This window comes from Chinchilla lanigera, unplaced genomic scaffold (assembly GCF_000276665.1).
Source record: "Chinchilla lanigera isolate Chin_1 unplaced genomic scaffold, ChiLan1.0 scaffold00094, whole genome shotgun sequence".
Classification (NCBI taxonomy): Eukaryota; Metazoa; Chordata; class Mammalia; order Rodentia; family Chinchillidae; genus Chinchilla; species Chinchilla lanigera.
The window spans coordinates 5,371,741-5,377,740 of NW_004955495.1; positions in this window are offsets into that span (position 1 = coordinate 5,371,741).

A 6,000-nucleotide genomic window follows, 5' to 3' on the forward strand; every position below is an offset into this window, starting at 1 on the left:
AGTGGGTGTGGTGGTACACTCCTGTTAGCCCAGCACTCAGGAGGCTGAGGCAGGAGGATTGCTATGAGGCTAGCTGAGAGTATATAGTGAGACTTGTTTCCAAAAAATACAGTATAGGGCCGGGGATATAGCTCTGTGGCACAAACACCTGCCTGGCCAAGCACAAGGTCCTGAGTTCGAGTCCCAGTAACCCCCGCCCCAAGGCAGTATAGAAGCAATACACACAGCATTGACATTGTACCAGGTATTCTAAACTGCCCAGGGATGATCTCATGTACGTTTAGTGCATGCACCACACCATGTTACATAAGGGACCGGAGCATCTGGGAATTCTGGTATCAGCAGAGGCTCCTGGGACCTGTCCCCTTCCCGTATGCGTGGATGACTGCAGTGATTGTGGGAGTGGCTGCTAATTAAAGTCTGTCTGCTGCTACTTAGGGATGTAGTTTTGATTGATTTATGGTACTGGAAAATCAAAGCCAGGACCTTCCCACTGAGTTCACCCTGGCCTCTTATGATTTTGAGATGGAGTCCTGCCAAGTTGTGTGTGCAGTTGCCCAGGCTGGCCCGGAGCTTGCAGTCTCCCTCCTCAGCCTCTGAGTGCCGGGATGACAGGTGTGCACCACCAAACCTGGCGTCAGGACATAGTTTGTAACTTCCATTTAAGTAGCTACACATAAACCAGGTGGGGTGGGACGTTATCTGTAGTCCCACCTGCTTGGGAGGCTGAGGCAGGAGAATTTTGAGTTCTAGCGCAGCCTGGGGAATTTAGCAAGGCTTTGCCTCAAACAAAACAAAACAAAAAAAAATAAAATAAAAAAACCCAACCCAGGAAATGCCAAATCATAAGACTCAGGCATGAAGATCACCAATAGAGACACGGGTGTGTAACGGTTTTTTTTTTTTCCCCCTTCGATACTGGGAATCGAACTCACGACCTCGCGCTTGCCAGGCAGGCGCTGTGCCACTGAGCTAAATCCCCAGCCCCTGTAACCGGTTTTGTACACGCCTATGATCCTTGAACTCGAGGCTGGAGGGTCACACATTGCAGCCAGACTTGGGGCAACTTAGTGAGATTCTGTCTCACAATTAGAAACTATGCCGGGTGTGGTAGCCCAGGCCTGTAATCCCAGCACTCGGGAGGCTGAGGCAGGAGGATTACTAGAAGTTCAAAGTCAAGTCTGGGCTCCACAGTGAGACCTTGTCTCAAAACAAACAAACAAACAAGCAAACAAACAAAAAGCCTGAGACTGTAGCTCTGAGAAGGACCTGGATTCAATCTTCAGTAATGAAACAACATAAGCTGATAAAGGAATGTGCCCTCGGGCCATGTGGGCAATGCCAACCCTATGTGCAGGTGGTCTGGCGGCTCCATTTTGCAAATGGGGAAAACTCGACACGGTTCAGACAATCAGAGCCACAAGGGGCTGGGGATTTAGGTCGTGAGTTCAATTCCCAGTACCAGGAAAAACAAAAAAACCAGAGCCACGTCCCCCATGTCAGGGAAAAATGGAAGCCAGCATTTTCCCTGCCCGGTTCCCCCGGGATACTGGGGGCTGCGGATCCCCCACTGAACCCGGCGCGGCCTCCTGGCGCTGATGGATCCAGGCGGCTGAAGCCCAGGGGAGCCCCGATCTCCCCGCCTCGTTAGCGCGCGATTTACGGGCGCTTTCCTGCGCGCCCGCCCGCGCGGCGGCTCCCCGGGGCCTGGGGCTGCGCGCCGCGCCGGGGAGGGGTCCCGCGGGGCGGGGCGGGGACGGAAGCCATCCCTCCGGATACCTTGTCTCCCACTCTCCGGTTCTCGGTGAGTGCGGGGGATCTGCCCCAAAACACATCCACGAGACCACGAAATTTTTTTTGGGGGGGGCACGATGATGAGGGTTGAATTCCAGGCCTTTGCACCCAGCTACATTCGCTGTGCATTGTAAAATTTTGAGCCGTTCTTGGCGGCGCAGGCCTGTCCTCCAGCACTCTGGAGGCTGAGGGAGGAGGGGTGGTGAGAGCTCCAGGCCAGCTTGGGCTATGTAGCAATACCTTGTCTCAAACAGTGAAATCGGAGGAGAAAAAAAAAAAATTGAGACAGGGTCTCACTGTGTCTCTAAATTGCCCAGGCTGGGCTCAAATTTGTGATCCTCCTCCTGCCTCAGCCTCCTAGAGGGCTAGGCTGACCGGCCTGAGCCACCACAGCCGGGCTCCATTACTGGTCCTAGCCATGCTTATGTTTGCATTCTTCACCTCTCCTGTCACTTTCACAGCAGCCACAGTAAACCTGTGAGACTCCTCCTCTGCCCTCAGCCCTACAGGGCTCCCACCCCCTGGCCAAAGCCCAAGTCCTCCTGCTGCCAATGGACCCCAAGTGGCAGCCCCAACCCCCACCCCCCCTGCTGCCTCTCCGCCTCTCTTCCCTCTGCTCCAGCCACTCTCCACGCTTCTGAACCAAACAGCATGGAGCTCCGTGCTGCCCCAGGGCCTTTGCACAGCTGTGCCTTCCGCCTGGGACGTCTCCCCATTCTAGACTTCCACAGAGCTCTGATCTGTCCTCAAAGGTCACCTTCCCAGCCAGCTTTTTTTTTCAGTCTTTGAGACAGGGTCTCGCTATGCAGTTCAGGCTGGCCTTGAGCTCACTTTGTAGCCCAGGCTGGTCTCCAACTCGCAGTGATCCTCCTGCCTCAGCCTCCCAAGTACTGGGATTACAGGTGTGCGCCACCACGCCGGCCCAGCCACCTTTTAACCTGCCCCCTTTTCCACGCCTGCTCCAGGCCCTGGACGGACTCCTCCTTCCTCTCCCGGGCTCCACTGCCTAACAGCCAGCCGCAGGCGCGCTGCCCTCCCCCAGGGCGGCGAGGCCCTGCTGCGCCCTTGTCTGCCATCTCCCTGGCATCTATGCCTGGTGGGCAGGCAGGTGACGGCTGGGGATCTGTTGAATGAATGGCTGTGTTCTGCCTGCTTCCTGCCCCCGAGCTACCCACCCCGGCGCTGCTAAGCTGCAGACGCGGCCCTGGCCCCCTGCCAGTCACAGCTGGCACAGGCGGGGAGGCTGCCAGCGCCCAGGAGAAAGGGCCAGGTGGCAGGAGGACAGGCGGGGACGGAAGACACAGGCGCTTCGGCTCGGAGGCGGGGCCCCACAGACACCTCAGCCCCACATGACGGGGACCCCAGCGGCCCACGGCTCCAGCCTGAGTCCCGATGAGGCTGGGGATAGGACAGGCAGCCCTAAGATGCGGGGAAATCTATCATCCCCGCACTCTGGGAGGCTGAGGCAGGAGGATCACAAGCTGGCGCCCAGGCCGGACAATTTAGTGAGACCCTGGTTTCAAAATAAAAACAGCCTGCGGATGTAGCTCAGTGCGAAGGCCCTGGGTTCCATGCCCAGTACCAGGGGGAAAATGTGGGGATCCACTAAGGCGGCGGGCTTCCCAAGTCGTGGTCCTGGGCCTCCACCGCCCTCTGTGGCTCCCATTTGCCTCGAGCACAAATCCCAGGTCCCCTCTCCCTGAACTCTGGTCACCCACGCACCTTGTCTTGGTGATCCATCCGCAGCCTGGAGTAGCGAACTTCCTGCGAGATGGGGAGAGCCAGCTGGGACCCCATGCCGAGGATTCTGCTTGCTGTGTGACTCCAGCAGCCTCTCCGGCCTCGGCTTAAATAGGCTGCACCACCCACCACACTCTAGGGAGAGCTCCTCAGGGGGCTGGGTAGATTCCATCTCCAGGTCTGCTAAAGGTCCCTCCCTTCGCCCCTCCCTGTCTCTGCCCTAATCCAGGCCTGGCCTCAGGGCCTTCACACAGGCTGCACAGCCCAGCGGGGATCACCTGATGGTTCTCTCCAGGGTGGGTGGTCCAGGCTCTAACAATGCACGCAGGGTCCTAAGCACGACTTTGCCTTAAGCCCCTCCTAAACTAAAAAGTAAAAATCCTCTTTTTTCCTTTCTAGACTAGGTAGACCAGGCTGGCCGTGAATCGTCCTGCCTCAGCCTCCCAATTGCTGGGATGACAGGCCTTAGCCACCATGCCCTGCTTTACACTTTGGGTGAACCCTGGTTATTGCTTCTCTCTTTTTTAGACTGCCTGTTCTATGAGTAGCCACTAATCTAGTTTTTTTGGTTTTTTTTTGGTTTTTCTCTGGTACCGGGAACCGAACTCACGACCTTGCGCTTGCCAGGCAGGCGCTTTGCCGCTGAGCTAAATCCCCAGCCCCACACTAATCTAGTTTAACTGCTGACATTAAGTTAAAAAAAAAATTCAGCTTTCCTTCTTTTTTTGGCAGTGCTGCGGACTGACCTGAGAACCTTACCACTGAGCTACATATTTTGTATTTTCAGACAAGGTCTAAATCTTTAATTTGTGGAGCTTGGCTGAGCCTTGTCACCCTCCTGCCTCAGCCTCTCAAAGTGCTGGAGGCTCACAACCAACTAGCAAGGTTGTTTTTTTCTTTTTTTTTTTCGGTCTTTTTTGAGGCAGGGTCTCACTATGCAGTTCAGGCATAGTGAGCCTGGGCTCACTTTGTAGCCCAGGCTCGTCTCGAACTTGCAACGATCCTCCTGCCTCAGCCTCCTGAGTGCTGGGATTACAGGTGTGCGCCACCACGCCCAGCATGCAAGGTTTTAATTTTGAAAAGTGCCCCACCAGTGGCACATGCCTGTAATCCCAGCACTCAGAAGGCTGAGGCAGGAAGATAATTCGAGTTCCAGGCCAGCCTGGGCTACAAACTAAGCTCAAGGCCAGCCTGAACTGCAAAGCAAGACCCTGTCTCAAAAAGACAAAAACAAAATAAAAAAAACAAAACAACAACAACAAAAAATACTTGCCCAAAGGGAGGGATCCCAAACAGGGTATGAGCCAGAGGGAGGGTTTTCTGGGGTGTGGGTGTGGGGGACAGTACTTCGGGAGGCTGAGGCAGGAGGGTGACAAGGCTCAGCCAAGCTCCACAAATTAAAGGGACCCTGGCTACAGCCTGGCATGGTCCCCCTGGGTCGTGGGTAGAATCATCCCCTGCTGGACCCTTTCTAAGGGAAGGGGGATGGGGGAGGGCCCAGGAGGAAGGAAGGTGGGGTCAAAAGCACTGCTAGGATTTGCAGCTTCCTTTTTCACCCCAGTACTAAGGATTGAAGCCAGGGCCTTCCAACTGAGCAACACCCTCAGCCCTTTTTATTGTTTATTTTGAAACAGTGTCTTCTAAATCCCTAAATTGCTCAGGGTAAACTCAAACTTGCAATCCTCCTGCCTCAGCCTCCCATAATGCAGGGATGATGGGTGAGCACCCCATCCCCAAGCCTCTGACAAAATTTTTAATGCAATATTTTAAAAAATCAAATGGAAGTCTGGGCATGGTGGCACACATCTGTAATCCCAGCACTCGGGAGGCTGAGGCAGGAGGATCCTTATGAGTTTGAGACCAGCCCGGGCTACAAAGTGAGCTCAAGGCCAGCCTGAACTACATAGTGAGACCCTGTCTCAAAAAAAAAAAAAAAGAAAAAAATCAAATGGAATGCAACTGAACTCAGGCTGAACAAGAAAAATGGACATTTTGAGTCAAAACCAGAGGGCTGGGGATATAGCTCAGTGGCATAAGCACCTGCCTGGCAAACGCAAGGTCGTGAGTTCGATCCCCAGTACCGCAAAAAAAGAGAAAGAAATGTTGAGTCAAAACCAGGCAGTGTGGCTGGTGTTAGTGCTGGCGCCCATGAGGGGCAAGCTGGCTCTGAGGTTGAAGCCTCAGAGCCCTTGGAACAACCCTTTCCTGAGCACGGGTCCCTGAGCCCTGCCAGTACCCGTAATGCTGCATCTGAGAGCTCAGGGACTTCGTAGGGCCTTGCTGGAACAGTTCAAGGAAACATCAAGGAAACCCACAGAAATGCGTGGCATGGTGGCACACACCTGTCATCCCAGCACTCAGGAGGCTGAGGCATGAGGATCTCTGCAAGATAGAGGCCACCCTGGGCTACACAATGAGACCTTGCCTCAAAAATAAATAAACAACAAAACCCACAGGTCCCCCCAG